General features: G+C 39.2%; 1 protein-coding gene across 1 annotated transcript in view; it reads right to left on the bottom strand.

Annotated features, from left to right (window-relative positions):
• Positions 1-23,758, bottom strand: part of LOC131676073 (neurogenic locus Notch protein) — a gene marked incomplete at its 5' end in the record, with an annotated part of 103,996 nt that overhangs the window by 53,108 nt on the left and 27,130 nt on the right. The gene's annotated exons all lie outside the window — the stretch shown is intronic.

Raw genomic sequence — 23,758 nt, 5'->3', positions numbered from 1 at the left:
CATCTGTTTCTTTCAAATGTCACTCTTGGGCCGTAACGTGCAGTAGTGCGCGGCAAGCGTTCGGTTCGCAGCTGAATTTACATATCGATTTGAAATTCCACACCGTACAAAAAATCTCTAATCGACTGGCTAATGATCGTTGATCGTGATCATTATGCTTCAGAGGAAGCGCTATTTATTATGTTACTGGGTCGAAACAAATTCGCTTCTTTTTCAGCCGCTTCGAGCAGGTCTGTGGTCGGCCAGGTAGTTCCGAAATATGGAAATAGCGATGGTGTCCCTTGGAGATCACGCACGTTGAAATGTCAAAGACAAATATCGATTCGACTAAGATGACAGTGAGTAACTCACGATAGCCTGTAATCGTTGAACTGCTAACGACATCATTAGCGTAGTTTGGTGAATATCATTTACATTTCTGGCTAGTTATTTCAAACTGGATGGGTATGTGTGAGAGCTGCAGCGCCCTGCGGCGATCCACGCAAAACGATCGTACTCGGACAACCGGTTCAAATGGATAGGGTTGGCAGCCGATTTGCAGCGACGAGATGATGAATGCGATTTTGTGATGTGTGTAATATGAGTATAATAATTGGAACTTTTTTTAAGACCAAAACATGATTATGAATATTTTCACTTTAATAAGATGCATTTTGACGTCTCGTTCGGTTTATCGATCACACCAATCTCCTGTGCGGCGTGTAGCGTTAGATGACAAATTTCGCTTCACTTTACATGACTTTTCTCACCCGTTGCTGAGAGTCGACTCGGGTGAGGTGAGATTTGCCATTGTATGGGCAACTCATGTTACTGGAAGTGACTTTTCAGGATCGAGCGAGAAAAGTCACGTAGAGTGATGCAAGATTTGTCGTCTAACGTCACACGCTCTGTAGAAACAACAAAATAAAGGGTAGTAAGGTACGGCTCAAAAGACTAGTTATCAACAAAATGGACAATAAAACGAAACAACAGAAAAACGCCAACGCAAAAGTTGAATATTTGATATCTATCCGGAATTGTTTAAAAGTTCGTGAAACAGTAGGATTCCTACATATATTTTTGAATAGCCTTTGCACGCAGAATAGGCGAAATCGTTCTCCTACATCATTTCGCATACAGCTGTTAATCGGGCGATTCGACTTTCTCAAAGAGTTCACCACACTGGAGCTTGAATTTAAATCACACCAAATTAACATCCATTTGTCACTTATAAAACTCAACTTAATTTCGGTAAATATTTGCATATTTATCAAAACACTCAGTTCCACCCGGCAGGAGGGCGAAACAAATTTCGACACGGTCAAGTAAGTATGGCACACGCAAAAAAAAGCTGACCTTAGGATTTGGATAAATCGAAACGAATCACTCCAAACGATCCTCTCGCCCCGCGTTTTGCCCCTCTATAAAACTACGCACCAAATTAGCGAGCAGCTTAGTCAGCGACTCAGATCCAGTTTCGCCTCCTAGTGTATCGTGAACTGTCCCATGTCCGAACGAATCCAGTTTTATGGCGATCGCGCTTATCGTATCACACAAATGTGGCTATTGCCTTGCATGGAAATGGAAACACTCTCACGGGCTCCAGGCCGGAGGATAGGGCCAAGCCCCTCGAATACCGACGACGGTTGAGACTTTAGAGATAGGGACCCCAGCGCTTTACGACATTTTATGCTCCAGTCCAATTTCGCAGCCGCAAAGCCGACAGCTTTTCTCCCCGAAATAGATCCGTAAGCTTCTTCGGCTTAGGATGCAAATAAATTTTTATTCATTTATTATACATGATTAGAGAAACACTTTGGCACCCCCTCTCTCTCGCAAAACCCATATAAAATAATCCAAACCTCCGCCGAACAAGAGTCTCGCTGGAAATGCACTGAATCGGACATTCCCCTTCGGATAGAGACTCGGATTTATGGCAGACCATTTGTCTCCGCAATCCACTAGCTGGCTGCAGCGGTTGCTGCTGTTGTGCTGCTCGGATTGCTAGTCCTGCTGCACAGAGCTTAGCTTATAGGCGTGTTGTGCCAGCAGCGGTCTGCTTTATTGGAGTAGAAAATTGATAAATTTTCGATTTGGCCGTAGGATACTTTCCGCTGAAAGCGACGCCCGGTTTGGCAGGTCCGGAGAGTGCATTTGTGACTAAGTAGAGCAGAGTAAAGCAAGTCCCAGGTTTTATGTTTATTTTAAGAAATTGTGTACATAATAGCTGCCGCCGCCGACCACTACGATGAGCAATTTGGCTGCACAAAGCAAAAATAAACCCCTCGATCATTCCGGATACTCGCGACCGTTCGTTTGATCAAGTACTGAAAACGTGGGGCGATTTAGAGTCCAACCATACTGCAGCAAAAGCGGAATTGGCATTCGATATAAAAGAACACATTTTGCAATCTGTGAAAATGGCTTAGACGTCGGGAAATTGACCGGTATACTGCAGGTCCAGAACTGGCAAGAAGCTCCACAATTAAGTAATGAATTGGCTTGTTGACTCTGCTTATTTTAAATTTAATGTTTTTAAAACAAATTCACTCGAAAGCAACGGCTAGTTCTAGGCCCTTAAACGGGGTTTCTGCTCCTGTCTGTTTTTTGTAACTGGGGCACGATAGGTCACCCGTTTGGGTATACTATCCCGATCAGAAAACCATATCAAAAATATATCAAAATTATTGCTCGATTTGATATTTATATTATATGATCATATAATTTTGATATATGTCGCTTGGAACAAATTATAAAAAAAAAATTTAATTATATCATGTTTTGATTTGTCAATAATGATATCATATAATATATCATATTTATATCAACCATATTGTCTTTTCAACATAGTAAGAACAACAAAATAATATCTTTCCAAGACAGTTTTACGAAGCTATAATGATGCCATTAGAGATGAATCCTCCCAAGTACTAGCTCCAAATCGCATTACTGGTAGTCTTGTCTTGTCATAGGTTGGAATGTTCCGCTGTAGGCCCACGAAGCAGCAAGTAGTTTTAGAGATTTGATTAGACCGGGTTCGGCATAGGACAAGCCAAAAGAGCAGCACTCTGTAAACCCTGAAGAGGAATGGAAGCTACATGTATATAAATTGCAGGCAAGCTATTAAAGAAGAGTATAAAAGACTGGAACATGCGAAAGAATAGGAATAAGCATTTTGAATATACTAAGGATGTAAAGAGCAAAACAGGAACGCCCCAGAAAAAAATTTACAAATTATAAAAGTACGCTGAACTAACTGCGAGTTCTAAGTTAGAACAACTTCTAACAAGTAGCTGCGACGGTAATAATAATAATCAAATTAGTAACACAGCGAAATTAAATGCAAATTGTACTAATGAGAATTATCTTTAACAAGAAATTATTTGATTTATTAATTAAAAACAGAAAAAAAATATTTGGATTTATGTGGTACAATTCTGATATTTTCAGATATATTTACTGTCCTCAATTAGATATAAACTATCTTAAATATCCGTCTGTGTGATATAATTATTATATCAAACCAAGACTCAACAAAAAGACTTTATATCAAAATAGACTGAGATATAATAAGATATAACCGATGCATTTTCTTGGTATAAAAACTTGATATTTTAACAACTATCCAGCTATATTTTATAGCAAACAGAGACATATATTTTTCCATGATATAATATATTATTTTGATATAATTTTGATGTAGATTTCTGATCGGGTATAGATCACTACAGTCGTGATTCGCAGGTTGGTCACTTTTTAACTAAACCGCTTTTAGTTGTACCATTGTCCAACTAAAAAGCATCTGAATGTCAAAATCTCGTGTCAAATTCACTTTGACAATCAAACTGACAATAATTAGAGATGTGAGCAGATGAATTTTTAGTCCAACAAGCGAATCAAATTCGTTGGCTGTACAGAGGGTGTGGCCCAACAAGCGAATCACGACTGTACAATAATGTAATTTAGAATTATTTTAACAGGAAAACTGTGCGTAATTTCATGCGACAACTAAAGCAACCACGCGAGCCGGAATGTACAACTTCAATTCCACACTCTGGCTACGACGAGGACACCGAAGAAGTCATTCGCAACTATAAAGCCAGAGGCAGCTGCTGAAGAACATGTTTTTTTCAACATGTTCTTCCCTGGTTTCATGATTTTTCACTTCATTTACCATTTCCTCATTTTTTTACCTGAATGACGTCAATGGATTTCATGTATTATTTGTGTCATTAATTTCTAAATAATCTGCAGTATTCATATTCTTCAAATAAAAGTTGAATGGCTAACTTTCTAGACGTGTTCATTGTTTTATTTAACCTCGAATATAGTGATCTATCGTACCTCCAAATTATAAAAACAACGAAAAAAGCACATTCGCCTTATTGTATTTAGCTTGAAACATTTTTAGCCAGGCATAAAATCACTGTTGCCAAAACATTGCCAGATGTATAACCTTTCCAACGAATGCTTGTTTGTCAAAATCAGTGCAAGAATTCCATCGCACGAGCTCGTCAAAAAAAACTGAGCTACTTGACCCCACTTTACTCTACTTAAAAATAGTGTTTCAAATTTTGGACTAGCGTTCGTTTGGTGCGTTGATTCTGAAGAGACAAAGTCAATACGCAATCCTTTTGACTAATTAATTATTTTGTCGTAACCGCTTAGACGGGACGGGAAGTCATTTTGGGACGTTTGATATGCAAATATGTAAAAACCAAGTTTACTAATAAATATGATGCTTCAAAGAATACATTTCTAATCCATATTAGACATTCAAAATGGATGATTAGTAATCTTCATGTTTAATTAGGGTGTTTCGAAACTATTTAATTTATTAACGGTTCAAAGATTTCAATTTTAAAATACAGTGTCAGCCCCATATAAAAATACCTTTGATGAGCTCTAGCGAACCAAGTAAAATACGAGTAAATCCTTTCTTGAGTAAATTTCTGATTTCTTAAATATGCAATAATAAAAAATCATTTTTTTTTTACATTTTACACTGACACCCTTAAGGAAATTTTATACTAAATAATCAGATAGGGTTATAAGGCTATGACTAGGGACTAAATACTAACATTTTAACAGCTTCGGTTTATTCAAAAGAAAAAAAAACTTCCGGATTTTGTCAATATCCTCGTTTTGTCAGCCTGAAATGAACCAAGAGGATGATAAAAACGGGTCCTCCCTGTATTAAACTCATTTTTGGCATGAAAGGTTTCGAAATTTTACCAAAAATTAGAAAACTATATCGGTCGTGTGGATACCGTCTGACCGCTAGCAGTAACTTTTTTTAAATCGTTTACATTAAGAGGAAAATATTATTCGGCAAGCAATTTGCAGCTGTGATCTGTAAGGTAAAAGTTACACTACATTTGGTAGCATAGATTAGGAATTCGTTTGGGTGAATTGTTGAAGCATTTTTTTCAATTACATCTAAGCCATTCGTCGTATCCCCAGCCAGGAAGGAATCTGCCCACTAAGAATACGAGGATTTTAAGCTGAAGTGGCAAAGGATGCCCAATTAACCAACAGAACAAATGGTCGGTGTTAAGTCAGACCGGACTAAGTGACAAAATACTCATTTTGAGAAAAATGAGTTTAAAGTTTGCATCGCAGCATCCTTTGCATTATGATTGGAAATTAATTTTTGCCATAATTCTTGTTTATTGTTACATATTTCAAATCTGGCAAAAGTCGAATGTATCATTATCTCATTTTTTGATGTTTTGCGACTTAGTCCGGTCTGACTTAACACTGACCAAATATAAGAGTATTTTCTGGCTTAAGTTGAGAAATAGTATTCTAAGCAGCCCAGTATTTGGGTAGTTGTACGACTTTTGAAGTGCTCACAGGATCTACGAAAAGGCTTGCTGAACGACTTATAGTTATCGCCATCCATCAACTCTACAGCTCTACATAGAGGGCTTTGCTAAGAAGGCGTAAATCAAAATTTTACTCTACTGGAGCTGTAGAGCTAGGGTCTCGGCAGCGCTCCCCGTCAGAATTATCACTACAATTGCAGACAAGACGATAAATGTCACCCACTAAAACACTGCTTAAGGCCGATTGCAGTGGGTCGTAATTCTGAATGTGATAGTTATTGTACGATTCAGATATGTGCGGGTGTAGGGACTTCACGATCGCGTGTATCATTGCGAAGTGCTCGAGCGTTTTTGTGTTAATGTGTTCGATCGCGTGGGCGTGTGCTAGCGTGTATTTAACTTCGCGTGCAAAAATTCGATTTTATAACCGTGTGTCCATTCGCATAATCGCATACGTTCTTGGATGATCCCGGCGTACGGTGATGCTAGAAGAGAGTGAGTTCTTCCACATCACTAGAGTTCCCGGTTATGCGTCATTGAACGTGTTGTCTAGTGAGCGTCATATTTTAATTGGTTCGATTGAAGGCATGAATCTCGGATCGAGCGTAGAGACCTCCGGACTTGATCAATGCATTATCGCGCGAACACGGGCGTTTGTAGGTTCCCGCTTGCGACCGCGTTTACAAGTTTAGTAGTGTTAAGACATTCACTTTATCACCGAGGTTTTTTCATGACCGAGACGTAGGTGTGCGTGGATGATCGCGAACGTCTTAAGCGTTTGTATGTTCACGTGCTGAATGCTAGAAGAAAGTAAGATTCCCCATATCACTCATGTTTCCGATCATATCGCCATGGAATGTGTTGTTTAGTGGATATGAGCGTAATTTTTTCGATTGGTTCAACTGAAGGCATCTATGCTACTAGAGCCGAGGGTGAGGAACCCAGCTTCGTAGGGTTTTGTATCTTTCTTGGCGCTACTCGTTCCTATTTATCTGCTAGCTGGTGCTGAGAGCTCCTTAGTGGCAGTATTTCTCCTGATGCCAATTGGCTTTCAGCCACCTCGGCGGAGAGAACATCGTCGGTGAAGTTTCCCATCTTTGTGTTTTTCGTTCGTGTTTTGTTCGTATTTTTCCTCCTTAGTTCCCGTTGCTAGATTGCTGACCGACTTTTTCTCTTAAACTGGTCTACTGTGGGGTCTACTGGGGTATTATGGGCTTTTCGTTTGTTCGGGTGGCTCAATATGGTGTCTTCGTACATTTCCCTCTATGAGGATAAGTAGTAAAAACCATAACTACTCTAGCGAAAACGACGTGAATGTGTGCGAGAGTCAGAAAGATCAACCGATCGACAAGCAGCAGATAGTAAAGAAGAAAATGGTTCTCCCCCGTGAAAGAAGATTCTCACACACAGCGGTGCGCCCAGAATGGACGACAGCAACCTTTTTAATTTTTTTTAATTTTTTTTGTATTCAAACGACATTTATCCGAGATAACAGATTCAAAATCGGCTGTGCGAGAAATTGCCAAGCTCAAATAAGTAAGTACGGCGAAGGTTGAAGGTGGGTTCTATTAACATCATACGAGAACCAAAAACTCTGAAAGCTTCGAACCGCAGTGAAAGTACGTTGTTGTTTTTTTTTATTCCGATTGCATTTTTTTCGGTGGCCCAATCCAACCCGTAAATATTTGAATGCTGGGAAATATATTCCTGCGGGAATGCCGGAATGGTGTTTTGGTACTAGGTGGCTCGATAAGGGAAATTAATCACCAACCAGTTACTCGCCCTTCCGATTATAACCATCAAGAATCAAGAGACACCGATCCGTCCTCGCGGTGAAGAATCTACCGTATGAGCTCTTCTTCACTGTCAATCACCAAGGAATCAGGTCGTTGACCGGGTCCACTAGAGGTAGGTCACTGCGGTCATTCACGGGGAGTGGATTGACCCACTAATTAGTCGCACTGTCGCTAGAAATCCACCTCCCTATTTAAAGTCAAGAACCGCAGTCGGAGAAGCTATGGAGAATCGACCAAAGCAAACTCGGTCGTTGGTGTCTCGGATCTCTCGTTTTTCTCCAGCAGTATCAGCGGATCTACCATCAAGATGCAGTACAATGAGGGGAGTTTTAGAACGTAGAATAAACGTCGATAAATTTGTTTATGTACCAAAATCCGAAATTCTGGTCTGGTAGAAACATCTGTGCCCCACCCTTGAAGTAAACAGTCGGTGGATAAACACCTGAACACGAGTAGTCGGTTACTGCAATTCACAAAGTTCCTATCGAACCGAAAACAACGATTCTAATCGAGCAATGTAAACAAACATGGCGGATTTAGGAAGTATCTAGTGGTAAGTATTGACATTGAACAAAAAATACATTGAATTATGTTCCCGTACGAAAAATACTTCTGTACAACGATAAGAATGCAACTGTAAATGTTTTGTTTGCTTCACACACTTAAAAGAACGTTACCGCGCATTTCAATTACTTAATTACTTATCCACTTCAAACAATATTAATTAATCATAATAAAAATACCTGTTCTGCAAGACACAACTTGGCGTTTATTTAAATTAGAATAGTTTATTTATAGTATTTTCTCCCATTAAGAGTAACTCGAAAGTTTATACAAAACTCCTGATTGCTAAATCAGACAGCCAAAATAACTTAGTTAGCTACTCTTGTAAAGAGAGATGTATGCGAAGCCGCCATATTGAGCCAACGAAACTGTCAAAATCTTAAGTCAAGCAACCTTTCTTTGGGAGCACTGTTAATTTTTCATAGCTTTGTTCCAGTACAAGGAAGTTACCCGGAGCAAACAGGTGCAAAACATTCTTGCTTCTTTTTACTCCGGTTTGCTACCATCAGAAGAAAAAAGAGAAGAGAATACAGTAACGATTTTCTACCAGTTTGCTCCGGAATACTTCCAGTTTGTCCTGGTACGGGAACAAACCTCATATTGAATGAAAGGTTTCCAGATCGTCTGTTTTCTCCGCATTCCTCTACCTATAAGTAAAACCTATTTTAATCCACCTAGCGGTGCAATTGTGCCTTTCTCAATCATGAATCACGAGAATGTGTGCGTTGTTTATATTCATTAAAAACTTTTAAATGCATATATTACATTTTATTATTATACATCACATGACAACTATATACAGGAAAATAAATCATTCGAGTTCTAAAATTTTGAAAAAGAAAAAACAGCCACGGTAATATTGAACTGAAAAAAGGTGCGAAATCGGCAAAGTCCCAAAAAGTCGATTTTTATAAAAAAAAAATTTCGAGATAACATAAAATCTCGACGTTTCATGCATTTTAAAGATGTTTGGCATCAAAAATACGAATTCGATTTCTGAAATTTCATGGGGTCCCCCCTTTGGAAAAAAAATTGAGTTCCGGCTTATATGGGAATTTCATATGTGACCGGACGATTTAGTCTATATTTCCGGACCCATATAAACGATCCGTACGAAATTTTATAGACATCTAGCTATCATTTGGGACTAAGTTTGTGAAAATCGGCCCAACCATTTCAGGGAAACTGATGTGAGTTCGTAAATTTTGAAAGATGGCCGCTTTTCCCGGGCACTTCCGGAACCGTCTATGATGGTCAATGTAGTCAACGAAAGTTTGTTTGGCCGTCGGTGACCTAGAACTGCAAAGTTAAGTTATTTGAGAGACATTTTAACGAAATTTTTACCTTTTTTGCTTCCATCGGGGTATCGGTTTGAATACAATTTGCTATGTGATCGCACGCCACAAACAGTAACTCCGGAGCCGGAAGTCGGTTGGGGATAAAATTTAATAGCCATTTACGGGGACGCAACATTTTTCATTTGAGACTAAGTTTGGTTGATTCGGTCTAGCCACCTCCGAGAAACCGATGTGACTGTTAGTTTGAATTTGGATACTTCCGCCGGGGCTTCCGGAACCGATGATGGCGGCCAATGTGACCAAAGAGACTTTGAATGGCTGTTAATGACCTAGTACTACAAATCGAAGCAGTTGTGGTCACATTTTGGAAAAATTTTCACCATTATACATTCATTGCAGAATTTCTTAAAATCGACATTTTCTGCGTGATCGTACTCATCACCCTGTAATTCCGGAACCGGAAGTCGGATCCATTAGAAATTCAATAGCAGCCTATGGGAACGTTGCTCCTTTCATTTGGGACTAAGTTTGTAAAAATCGGTTCATCCATCTCTGAGAAAAGTGAGTGAGATTGTGTTCGCGTACACACACAGACGCACATACACACACATACATACACACACAGACATTTGCCGAACTCGACGAACTGAATCGAATGGTATATGTCACTCGGCCCTCCGGGCCTCCGTTAAAAAGTCGGTTTTCAGAGCAATTGCAATACCTTTCTATTGAGAAAGGCAAAACGTTGAATCCTTCGGGATAAAGACTCGCCATCTCTATCTTTTGTTTACCAATTATCTGTCAATGTCATTCCAATCGAGCAGAAGACCTGTCAAAAGCATTGAATCCGAAGAAAATTGCTTCGATTTCTTCTGGAACGAGGGCCGTTGACAGGTATCGTGCTCGATTGGAATGACACTGACAGATAAATGGTAAACAAATGAGTTTTTATCCAAACGGATTCAGCGTTGTTACCTATAAGGATAACTAAGCTTATCAGTGCCACCAGATCTATTGTTAGTCTTAGCACGCATCTCTATATCTATACACGCATCCGAAAAACTACCCAAAATTGTGTTCTTTTGATTCAATCTCGGGGTATCGTGAAATAAGGTAAAATTAGGCAAACCGTGTTGAAGGTAGTTTCCCTCCAACCACGGCAAAAATCACAACTCATTGAAAGTTTTGTATACTCAATCTTAAGTTCAATATACTTAAATTTAAGTTGAATTTAACTAATTTTGAGTAAACCCCAAACAACTCAAAAGTACATTATTCCACGAAAGACTTCGACTGAGTCGAATGTCTCATTTTATTTTTGACAACACTAATAAGTGCGAAAGAGACGCACAACTCAAAAGTAAAAGTTGTGTTATTTTTTCGTGTACTATCTTTTTCTGCGTGACACATTTCTTCACACAAAATGAAGCTTCTGTACACTAGAAGTTACTAAAGGTGTCAAGCGATAACTCTAACGAATTTTCGAATTGCTGTAAGTACACAAACGGAAATGTTGCAAGAATGTTGCGGCGGAGTTTAAACTGAGTTTGTTGGGAACATGAAGATAACTTTTTGCTTATAATGTGAAACCAAATACATATTTGTATTTGAAGTAACTCTTGGCTGCTATGGTGTACACTAGAGTGATAGCTAGAAAATGGCTACATATCGATTACTTGGGAGAAGTATCGCATTGTCACTGACAATCAAAAAGATTATTTCAGCTTTGCGTTGCATTGCGAAACACGGTGCTATTCGTAGATTGCATACTAACGGTTACTATGTTGCCTATAGGTAGTCTAAGATAGGAATTATCATTGCCGGCCCCGACCATCTTCACCGGTACTTAGGATAGAATAGTAACTGTTGATGTGATACCTACTTAAAGGAAGGCCACCGACTCAGCTATGCTTCTATAAGTATGACGGAGTTGGATTGAAGGACAGGTATTGGTTTAGGATTCCCCACAAGCAGGCAATGCGACCACGAAATGAATATGTTTTATGTGGTGGGTTGGTTAGTCTCCGAATACGTGAATATTCAGAGTAAGAAGATATTTAGTTAGGTTTTTTTTGTGTTTAAATTCTGGATAGCCGGCCACCGAGAGTGATTAACTTGTTCCCTAAACTACAGGAATTTGAACTCCAAACAGCCGAATTGTGAAAAATTTAAAGCAAGTTAGAATGATATTTTGCAGCGATTTGGAAGACGTAAAATGTCTAGCACAATAAAATCGGAAGAAGTCAAAGAGATTCAGAAAGTACGACTAGAATTATCGGCAGTGCGTGGAATATGATGATTCGGAAAACTTTCGAATGAGTTCGAATCAGAAAACACAGACTCCCGCGCATCTGATTATGCGAATAAAAATTCATTGGAACAGGATTTGAAAGATAAGTCGGAAATGTGATGCGGCCTTGAAGATGGAGGAGAAGTATTGAACACATCAGTAGTAGAGGAAACTAGTATTCCACTGTAGTGTAGGCTTGCTCATGGTGGGTCCCAGATTTACCTAAACGTAGATGCTACAAAGTTTTTATTGAATATTTTTCGGGATAAAGAATTGGACCTTTAAAAATGACGTTCTATTCAACTGGAAATTCCAAAGGATAAATTCGTCCTGAAAAAAGCTACTGTCAATTCTCAACCCTCATACATGATTCAACAATCATCATTCCTCTCAGCCAAGATCATGCGTATTCCCCACGCATATTGATCCCCTCAACTCCCCTCGATTGGCAAAACCCGGCAAGCAATTTTAAAAATAGTAAAATGAAAACTACTACTAAATTGCAATAAAATAAGATCGGAAAAGAAAATAGTCACATAACAAAGAAGACTAATTTGGAAAAATAGCACTGTTGATGAATCACCTTATAAAAATAGGTGATAAGAGACGCTGACGAGAATAGCTGACCACCGCCAATCAGATAATTTCAGCACTGTTAGTAGAAGTTATTAAACTTTTAACGAAGCGACGTCTGATGTTTGATGATTACCAATGTATCAATCATAACTTTGTATTTTAATATTTGCCTTCAAATACCAGTAGTAGGGAATAGTTTTTAAGACAAAGTACGTATTGATGAGCATTCCGTTAGATACCGTTCGATCCCTTCCGAACAACACAGACGTCGTAAGTTGCAAACGGCTACCATCTTGACGAATGCAATTAGTTAGCACTTTGATCGCGTAGATATAGGAACAGGTACTTCATATTCCAAAGTGGTAACGCTAGGCGGTTAACGCTATCAACTGTGTTGCATCTTCCCTCGACATGGCGCATAAAAGGAGAAAAATGAACCGAGATTGATTGATTTGAAATTTTAAGGCACACCGAGTCTCGCAACAACTGTCACCTAGCGGGAAGGAAACAGCTCTCGGCAATGACACCACGCGACGTAGGTAGGTAGGTAGGTTTGATTGGTTGATTTCCTTTCCGGGCGTGAGCGCGACAGAATCTGGCAATCACCGCGTAGACCTGAAGTGGGATGGTGGCAAGAATATGGAAGGAGCAAATCGGTGCAACAAATTTGCACCCCACGATAGATAGATAGAGTGTGCGCAAAATGTGATAAAATCAGTATATATAGTGGAACTGAGGCGGTTGCTGCTGGCTGATGATTTATCATCAGAGCGGAATCCACCCTGTCTGGCTCTGATGGCGAACCAACGATCGCGCAGCAGGGCTAGAGAAAGCATCATTAGTCTATATGCAGCGGGAATGACAGAGAAAGAAACACCATAGGAGTTTGAAGCCATCAGGTCTTATAAAACGCTAGAAGCGAGAAATGGTCAACCTAATGACCAAGAGCTCGTTGACAAGCCTTTGGCGGTCCAGCATGTAGTGGTGGGTGATAACATAGTGCTGCACACTTATCATCCCGTCTCCCCCCGGGGGAACCATGCTGTAGAATGTAGAATCAACTTCACGGACTTCACCGTTCCAGGTTTTTTGCATATGAAATGATATTCATAGCTGATAATTATTATTTTTCAAGACTAATTTACTGGCAGCTAACAGCAGCCGCGTCGCCTCACCGACAAGACAAGTGGTCAAACCGGTCGATTGGGTGCCGTAATTGAGAGAACTTGGACAACCGCTTTCATGCGTGATGATTATCACGGGCGGAGGAGAAGTTTACGAGGCTTTGATTCTCGTACAGCAGCTACAGTCACCGTTTGCTGTTCCGTCGCGCGGAATGCAGCATCCGAAAGTGGATCAAGTAGCGTCTAATCCCACTAGAAAAACCATACATCAAAATCCATCAGCTAAATAAATAGTAATCCGTCCTAAGAAGGGGGTCATAAAATTAATCATTTCACTCGAAATCTCCTGAGGTGATTTCGAGGAGTAGCGTAACTGCAACCGGAATCCGGCGTCTGACAGCAGGTTTCGGACTTTGTCAGTCTTAGCATGACCATGACAGATAGCCTCCGTATCGCGGTGTACTCTTTTTCTTCGTGTTCCATCTTCTTCCCATTTGGTTTGCTGCAAGCACAAAAATCAATAACCCAGTATGGATGTAAATTTAATCACTTCCTTCTCGTCGCTTTCGTCGAACCATTCGACGCGTTCGGGTCGTCCGTCGTCAAGATTTGAACGCGCGGTAAAAGTTGGAACCCCCGAAAACTATATGTACGAGACAAAGCCAACATCATGGTGGCAGAGCAAAAAGGAAAAGCTTATCGTCGATTTCGTAATCTTTTTCCCTGCTTTGTCTTGGGACTTCATAGCGCGGTGCACGAAAGGAAGAATGTGTTTTTTTCCGCTGGGGTAAAAGGAATCCGGTTAGAGCGAGCGAAAACGGAACAATAATAGATGAATAATTATATAGTTTTTTATGTCAAATTGATATTTTTATCTCTGGACTAATCGGCATTTTTGCGCCATTCGCGGCTTTGTGCTCGGTCGATTTTGGCTAAGGTCTCGGGTGGTAGTGCTGTTGCTGTCATTAGCAGGGCCGTCGAGAGCCGCGTCGGGCCCCAAGGCGTGTATTACTAACGGGCCCTTTTAAACCTAAGCCCTATAGTTCAGCATGTGTTAGTACCTCTTCAGCCATGGAAAACTCGTGGTTCCGTGGTTTCTATTAGTCTCCGGTTGACTCATATTGCAAGATCCACAGATAGCGTACCAGGCAGGTGAATTTCGACAACTTCTTATTCCGTGGTATCCAAATCGGGTAAAATTGCCATAGTTACGAGTTTTTCAATTTGCGGGTACTCGGGAGTACATAACGATGTACAACGTAATTAGAGGTGCACGGTGCTAATTCGTGTATTGGTACCTCGTTTATGTCATCGCCGATGTATACAGAGGTACCGACTTTATGTTGCCACATTGAACGAAGTATTTCGTTTTGCGAAACAAACGTTTCTGCTTGATTTATGGTCTGAAACATAATCAGCACACTATGTCTAACATAGTGAAATTGCAGGGTGTAAACATTGGCCAACTTTAGCTTCAATTGTACTTTTGACAATATATCTTAGAGAACGCCTCGAAAAGTAAACAGAAATACAGTTTGACCACAATAAGGTACTTTCTGATTATAATCGTCACTCATTTTTTTTGACATAGTGGGTTGGAGTGTAATATTTTGCTTCTACTGTGCAAACAAAGCGACACACATGGATTAATTTATTTGCTACTGCTGTTGACTGAACTGAACTGATTTGATTTCTTTATTTCGCACATTATAAGTGGGTTCTTATAGACATCACACGCATCTTTGGCGAGGCCCAAAATCACCGTTCTATCTCAAAACAATGCATTTTTAGGGGGAAAATTCCTTGAATGTGCTATCAAAATACAAAAATTCTCCATTTTAATCACCGGTTGATTAAGATCAGTCTACCTTCTCATCTCGCCCAGAGCAGAAGCTAAAAATCGTTCCGCTATAGATACACGGCAAAAACGACTGCAGACGAATTATGTTGCTATTGTTTTTTGTGAATGACCTGTAAGACCAGCTATTTGGGAAGTGAAACGAACACTAAACATGCAGATTATGCTCAATCCGGGAGAAGTTAACGCTCTTCAAATTCACCATATCAAACATTAAGAAACACAGTCGTTTGTTTCGTGGAAAAATGTGCAGCACCCCAACGAAAGCTGCCACGTCAACAACATCATCACCGTATATATAGGCAAGGGCTATAGAGAGAATTACACGAATTATCTTCACACACCCCTGACATCGTGACTAACAAATTTATAACAAAATACGGAGTGACTTCCATAACAGCTGAACCTTTACATTTTCCCGGGTATCCCTAAAGTTGTTCTTGTGGTGAGAATGCTTCCGTACAAACCAACTCCTTCATACGTAACCATTTTATGCAGATCAACTGAAAATTGGACGTTTCATCAGATAACACTGGATATTGGACCCATGGTAGATTCCTATGCGCGAATTTTGCAAAAAGACACTGCACCACGGAAAACATTGTGCAAAAGCAGCTAAGAAAAGCCCGCCTACTATAACCGTAAACAACGCACCGTTATCTTATGTTAAACCACAAACGGTTACAATACCAATATCTACGGATCTGTCATAGCATAGCATAGCATATACGATTGCACAAATACAAAACCAATATCTACGGATCTGTCAGGAGCAAATATTCACTCAACAACAATCGCGCCCAGTGCCTCGAAGCCAACAACCGGCACCACCATCAAAGAAGCGAACGTAGAAGAGGACGGATGCGTTTGTCCGTGCACTCGCATTTCTGTTTGGCGCCTAATTGCTTTCTACAAAAATAACTTTGAAGTGGCTTCTCAATATTTTATAGTGTATTCCGTCGGTTCAAGCAATAAAACTCGTTTATTTTAACTTGTACATAAAGTAGACAACTCCCTTAAGAATGTTTGTTTTAACAAATTTCAACTATCAAATAAAATTTTCATTTTTTACGCTTTCATCATATAACAATTTAATAAGGCAAATGATTACAAAGAAATTACTATTACTATTTTTATTGCTCTTCTATGAATACCGGACGTGTTCGCCTATTTTTCGGGTAAAAACGCGGGCCCCGAACACGACCCGGGCCCCAGGGTAATTGCCCTGGCTGACCCCCCCTCTCATCGGGCCTGGTCATTAGTAGTTAGCGGCTATTCATTCTCGGGTCTATTGTTGTGAATTTCTGATAATAGATAGTAGATTAAATGTTAAGAGAGCGCCCTGCTGGGTTTAGGTGGTTTTGCCGATTTCCGCCCAATAGAGATAGTGGTTAGGAACAGTGTTGTCAGATTTACCGATTCATCGGTATACTAAGGTACGTATCCCCCGTGTAAAAAACCGTGCAAAACAAACCGCGTTAATTGCGAAATCCGCGTAAAAAACCTGTGTTAATTCAGAAAACCATGAAAAAAACCGCGTTGCATTCAATGCAAAAGACTTAGACGATTTTAGGAAAAGGGGTGATTTCGGAGTTTTATCAAAAATATTCTTTTGAGGGCAAAATACTTAGACGATTCTTGAACTAGTTTTTTGCACGGATTATGCAAGAAGCGCGGTTTCTGCTTTTATTATAATTCCTTAGAAATGATTTGGAAAAGTAGAAACGTCGGATCTTGAGGTTTCATTTTGGCCCGCAACTTAACGAAGTATTAACGAGTAGATGCCAAATATGGATATCTGATACCATTTTAAAAAGCAAGACGGCAACTTCCGGCTTCGCGGAATTCTCTAAAACCTAATCTATAGGGGAATTTTTGGAACGGGCTTGACGGGTAGATGCCAGATATCCATGTTTGAGGCCATTTTGGAATATAAAGATGATGGCTTCCGGTCTAACGGATTTTTCTATAACCCAATCAGTATGCATATTTTCAGAGCGGGTCTATGAGAACATGATAGAGATCAATGTCTGAGGCCATTGTACTGTTCACATAGACACTTGCGAATTGGAAAGATTTGCTTCGAGCGAATCTAGTCGTTCAGAAAATTCAGAAAGTCCATGTAAATGGTGTGACTGTCAACAAAAATTAGGTTAATTGTGTCAGCAAAGAATCTAATATTTTTGACATTATAGAGTTCTTTACCGACACAATAAACCTCTCTTTATTGTAAGATCGCCATCACTGTTTACGTTGGTTTTGTTGACAATTCGTTTCGCCCGAAACACATCGTTAAGAATTCTAGAGAAAATTTTCAATAGGACGTAAGTAACATTGAGAGCCTCTCTTTGTTTACTTTCTCTTTCGTTTATTATGACGCCATTGCAACACTTTGCACTAATTTTCCAATACATATCGAAGACGGTTTTTACTAGAATATTATGCAAAGAGTAGAGTAGTAAATGTTGAAATGCCCGAGTAATGAACAGAAGAGAAAGACCCCAAAGAGAATCTCTCATTGTTACTTACGTCCTATTCTAAATTTTCTCTAGAATTATTCTAACTCCATGTAAACGACACCAGCGAACTGTCAAGATGAACACTCAAGTGCATTTGTGGCGCCACAGTGGGGTGCTCAATAGTGAGTGCCAATGAGTGCCGGAGAGGTGATTTCACCAACCGAAGGAAAACGTAAACATAGATTTAACACCTCAGAAAATCTTAACCTGTCTTCAATGGTGCACATGATTAGGATCACATGTATCTATTGAGTTTAAGTTCCAAATGAACACATAAAAAATTAAAAAAAAGTGTATAAATAAATACGTAAAAAATAACAGGAGTGGATGAATGAAGGAGAGGAACGAATGAATCCAATGCTGGAATGACTAAAATGACTGAAGAATGACAGCAGAATTACTGGAGAATTACTGAAAATGACTGGAGATTGACTGGAGCGGCAGGGAAACGGCTGGAGAAACACTAGAAAATGACCGAGCTAGGTATGGAAAATTACTGGAAATAACTGAACAATGGCTGAAGAATGAATTGAGTAATATGGATGACCGAAAAGACTGGAATGACTGGAAATAACTGTAGATTGAACGGAGTGATTGGACGTATTGGAATGACAAGTGAATGACTGGAATGACAGAACAATTAGGTTCTTTACAGATACAGTTAACCTCACTTTTCTTGACAGTTCGCTTGTACTGTTTACATGGACTTAGAAAAATTTGTGGACGACTAGATTCTCTCGAAGCAAATCGTGAAGATTTTTTCTAAGTCCTTGTAAACAGTACAAGCGAATTGTCGAAAATGAACACTCAGTTCATTTGTGACGTCACCGTAAAGTATTCAATAACTGGAGATAAGCTGGAGAAGCACTGAAGAATGACTGTAGAATGACTGGACTACGGCTGGAGAACGAATAAACTGACTGGAATTATTGTAAAATGCCTGAAGAATGAATGGAGTGACTGGAATTATTGGAATGACTGGAATAGCAGGAGAATGACTGGAAAATGGCTGAAGACTGACTGAAAAATGATCGCAAGAGACTAGACAACGGCTGGAAAATGGAGTGACTGGATAAATTGGAAAATGACTGAAACATGAGAATGGCTGTAGAATGGTTAAACAATGACTGAAGAAATACTGGAGAACTGCTGAAGAATTACTGGATAGTGACTGGAGAATTACCTGAAAATGACTGAAGAATGACTGGAATTACTGGAATGACTGAGTAATGGCCAAAGAATGACTGAAGAATAACTGGAGAATGCCTGCAGAATGCCTAGGGAATGACTGAAGAATGACTGCAAAATGCTAGGCAATGGCTGGAGAAAAATGGATTGACAGGAATAATTGGGGAATGACTGGAGAATGACTGAAGCATGTATGGAGAACGACTGGAAAATGGTTGTAGATTGACTAAAGATTGACTGAAGAAATACTGGAGAATGACTGAACAATGATTGAAGAAACCCTGAAGAATGACTAAAGAATGAATGGAGTGACTGGAATTGCTGGAATGACTGGAGAATGGCTGATGAATGACTGGATAGTGACTGGATAATTACCCGAAAATGGCTGAAGAATGACGTGATTACTGGAATAACTGGAGAATGATAAGAGAAGGGCTAGAGAATGAAGGAAAATTAATGAAGTGATAATAATGGACAAATAGCTAAAGAATTACTGAAAAAATTGGAGAATATATGTAGAATTACTGGAGATTGCGGAAAAAAATTGGAGAATATATGAAGAATTACTGGAGATTGCGGAATGATTGAAGAATGACTGGAGAACTAATGAAGTCACTGAAATGACAATACGACTAAAGAGCGAGTGGAATGTTAGAAAAATGGCTAGAGAATGACAGAAGAATCACTGGAATGACTGGAAATGACGGGAAAATGAATTGAGTGACTGGAATAAATGTGGAATGGTTGAGGAATCAATAAAGTGACTGGAATTACTGGGATATTAAGAATTGGTCATATTTTGTGTAATTTTCAATGTTCTTCGATTGGATGGCATTGTAGGAGAACACGTATCCGCCGTGTGACGCTAATCGAGCTGACATTTCTTTGGACTGAGCAAATCAATTTCTTTGTTTGTTTAGTGTTTATTTGATCAACTAGGAAACTAATGCACAAGGCATTCAGTGTGCGTAGGGAACACGCATGGTCTTGTCTGAGCGGATTGATGACTGTTTAATCATGTATGAGGATTGACCGAGCATTTCTAAATTCCTTCAACAAACGATGAATCTATCATAAATTCTCGGCAGCCGACTGTCCAGAGCAATAACCACATGATAACACTTCTGAGAGTTGCCATCCTACTAACAAAAACTTCTTCCTGTGGTAAACGTGGCGATGCAGATGTGTACAAGGTCACCATAACTACGTTTGTTACACTAACGTTCCTTTCCTTCCCTGATGACTGTAAGGACGATGCCGGCGCTGTTATTAGTATTTTAAAGTGTAGAACTCTCGAAACGTGCACATTGGGAATGGAGGTCATGCAGTCATCGAGTGGAGTCAACTAAGAATAGAAACGCTCAATCTAGGTCTGTTTAGCTTGGAAAATGTTATCGGGTGGTCGATTTTGTCGAAAACTGTGAAGAGGTCAGTACATATGGCATCCACTTGTAGTCGTGCTTGCAATGAATTGATTAGGAAAGACGTGTAGGATACTGCATGAGATATGTTCACCGGTATCTCCCGTGGCAAGACCCGCCGAATCTTCAGTCATATACAGACGATTGCCACCTTTTTAATATTGAAACGCTCGAATAGAGGTGCCAACTCGCACAAACTGTGTTTGCGACTCCTCGTTGACAAAATTGATAATCCATCGATCCTACCTCAACACAATAAGTATGCCTCTGAAAGGACGCTACGCCAGCGCAATGTATTGTACCTGAATCAACGTCATCGAGCATGCGGAATGCTGGAACCAATTCGGTCCCTGCCTTCGGTTAAACGAAGCATTTTAATTATTCGATTTTAACGTTCGGATCAAAGATTTTCGTTGACAAGTTTTACATTTTCATCGTACCATTAACAACTATGCTTCATAAAGACAACAATGGTTCTATGAATGTACTGATCAAATTTGGCATCTCTGGAAAGGAATTCCACTATTCAGTTCCATCATATCAGGGACACTGAATTGATATTGTTTAAAAGTTAAACCGAGATGGACAACTTTATTTTGAGTAGCCGCATTACAGTTTTCTAGATTTGCAGCGGTAGGGGAACTGTGGGTAAGACGGACAGGTGGGGTAAGACGGACACATGGTTATTTTAGGGATATAACATTAAAACTTCAATCGTATTGTATGTGTACCATATCATTATGAGTAACCTTGCATTATGAAACACTTAGTAGGCCTTGAATACTGCTAAACATGTACAATTTAAGCAAATACTGATAATCAGTAGTGCAGTTTCGTGCGGATGTAATTTTAAAGATTCCGATTTTAAGGTTTATCGACGAAAAAATCAATTCATTCGATTTTTTCCTTTATTTCGATAAAGTAACTCTTAAGTGACATCTTCATCGAAAATAACAGGTAAGTTTATTTATGCATGAATGAGTACAAACGTTTAAATAATATGTGTACTGGTGGGGCAAGATGAACATTCTTGATTGATTCTATTGATTCGTCCTTATATGAATGTCTTGCGTGTAGAAACAAAATTCTAGCAATCAAACGTGGAGAACCATCCAGTTAACTGAAGTCTCACATGCAGTAGACTGCAGGATGTGCGTTAATGTGACCGAGACTAAGTACCGAATTCCTAGAACCTGGAAATGGTACACGATTTTGTGCAGGTCCCATACTACGGCTGTGTGTAATCGAGAAACTGATGTTTCCAATCACGCATTTAATATATAACCTTTCAGTTTCCTATAAGTGATTCTGACTGATCATTTGAACTGATTATATAGCTCTCTTTATGGCAACGGCATAAACGATATAAGAAAATTTTGCTTCAACTCTAAATCGAACCCCAAAACGTTATTTTTCACCTCGAGTTGAACGTATATGTTAAAAAGAACTACAATCCATTACAAATCTTCGCTAGAAACAGTAAATTTTAATTTTTTGTATTGTGATCATCCTTTCTGCAACATGTCCGTCTTACCCCCACCATATGTCCGTTTCACCCGCAGTCTGGGAAAGGTGAAGATATTTCTTCGTTTTTCAGTTCTTTAAAAAATAATACTTATTGATTTTCGTAACACAATCCCTCTGGGCACTCGAAAGCCAACATATGGAGCTACAACATAGAGTATTACATGTTGACATAAACATTCTCTTACTATGTTATTTATCAATGTATCCTTAATATGTCCGTCTTACCCCCAGTTCCCCTAGTACTAACACCTCCGTATGTTTCTGTGAATTCATCTCGGCTTAGCTTTCAAACAATATCAATTCAGTATTCCTGATATGATGGAATTGAATAGAGGAATTCTTTTCACAGAATTCACAGCAACATACGGAGGTGCTTATACTACCGATGTAAATCTAGGCGAACAGTAATGCGGTTACCATCTCGGCTTAACTTTCAAACAATATCAATTCAGTATTTCTAATATGATGGAACTGAATAGAGGAATTCGTGGTATAGTGGAACTGGACCGATGGAACGGTATAGAGAAATCGACGATAAAGTAAACAATAAGGAAGGTGGATTTGAAAACGTAACAATAGGGACGACACTTATCGGAATAGAAGAATCAAAAGCAACAAGCCATAGCAACATCGACAAAAGCATGAACGAAAGCGACATCTTAAAAAGTGGCGTTATTGAAATTGTTATAGAAGTCAGATCTTGTCGTGCACTCAAAAACTGTGTATGCGAAACCGTAAGAACATCCGATAGTCATAGTAAGGAAATATTGGCGACTCACATTTGGTTGTTTGGATCTTCCAAAACCGGAACAAATTGAACGACTGCCTATCCTGACAACCTTCTCCGTGTTAACCTATAATTCCGGCGAATAACATCTGTTCGGAAAGTTTTTAAACCAAAGACAAGCCTTTATTCTACTACTTCAATAAGCACAAAAAAGTCAACCAATGCACTTGTCACACTTATCTGTACTCTTAACCTCAAATTGTGCAGTGGTTTACAAAAAAACGTTATACTAGCTGGATTTACGTAAATTTGTTGCCAATCTGTTTGTGGGTTTTAAAGGATTGTATTGATGACAAAAGTCGGAAAATAAAAAGAAATGCAGTCGCCCATCAAAATTAAGTGCCAGAACAAAAAAATGCTTTTAAGCACCAAAAACAAGGTTGAATAATCAACACGACAATTTGGTATTTAATGCTTATCTGACCATTGTAATTTGAACAAAATCTACATAATTTACCATAAACGTAAGCAAGCATCAAAATTTACAACGAAACGACTTGAGAAAATACCAATTTGTTACCGTGCACTACACTGTGAGCAAAAATTATAATTCTGGATGTAAATCGTAGGGGACGGTGGGGAATTGTGAACATAGTTTTGTTTTCGTGGCATAACTCCCATAAACATTGTTCGATTTGCAATATTTGAACTGATATTGGTAAAGGACTTCTTAATACATACACGGCCTGAAGCAATTCAAAATAATCAACATCTTGTTTGAGATATGGCAGATTACGTGAAATGCGCGAAATCGGCACTTTTTTAGTTTGGGACACATGGCGATTAAAATCGTGGTATAATCCTGTTCTTTGGATTAAATTTCTTATGAGAAAGTTTTTTAGTTTTTTATCATTTTTCTCATCATCATAACATTTTTATCATTCTCTCGGGGTATAAATAATGTTTTGCGAAAATTACCTTTAATAAGTCCCGTGCAGAGGTACCTTGCCAAGTGCGCTGCTTTTGCTGCCTAGGCTATGTTGCATACGTTCGGATGCAGTAT

The sequence above is a fragment of the Topomyia yanbarensis genome, chromosome 1 (genome assembly GCF_030247195.1).
Source record: "Topomyia yanbarensis strain Yona2022 chromosome 1, ASM3024719v1, whole genome shotgun sequence".
Lineage (NCBI taxonomy): Eukaryota > Metazoa > Arthropoda > Insecta > Diptera > Culicidae > Topomyia > Topomyia yanbarensis.
The sequence above is the reverse complement of the archived record's forward strand: the minus strand, read 5'-3'. Positions and strand labels throughout refer to the sequence as shown.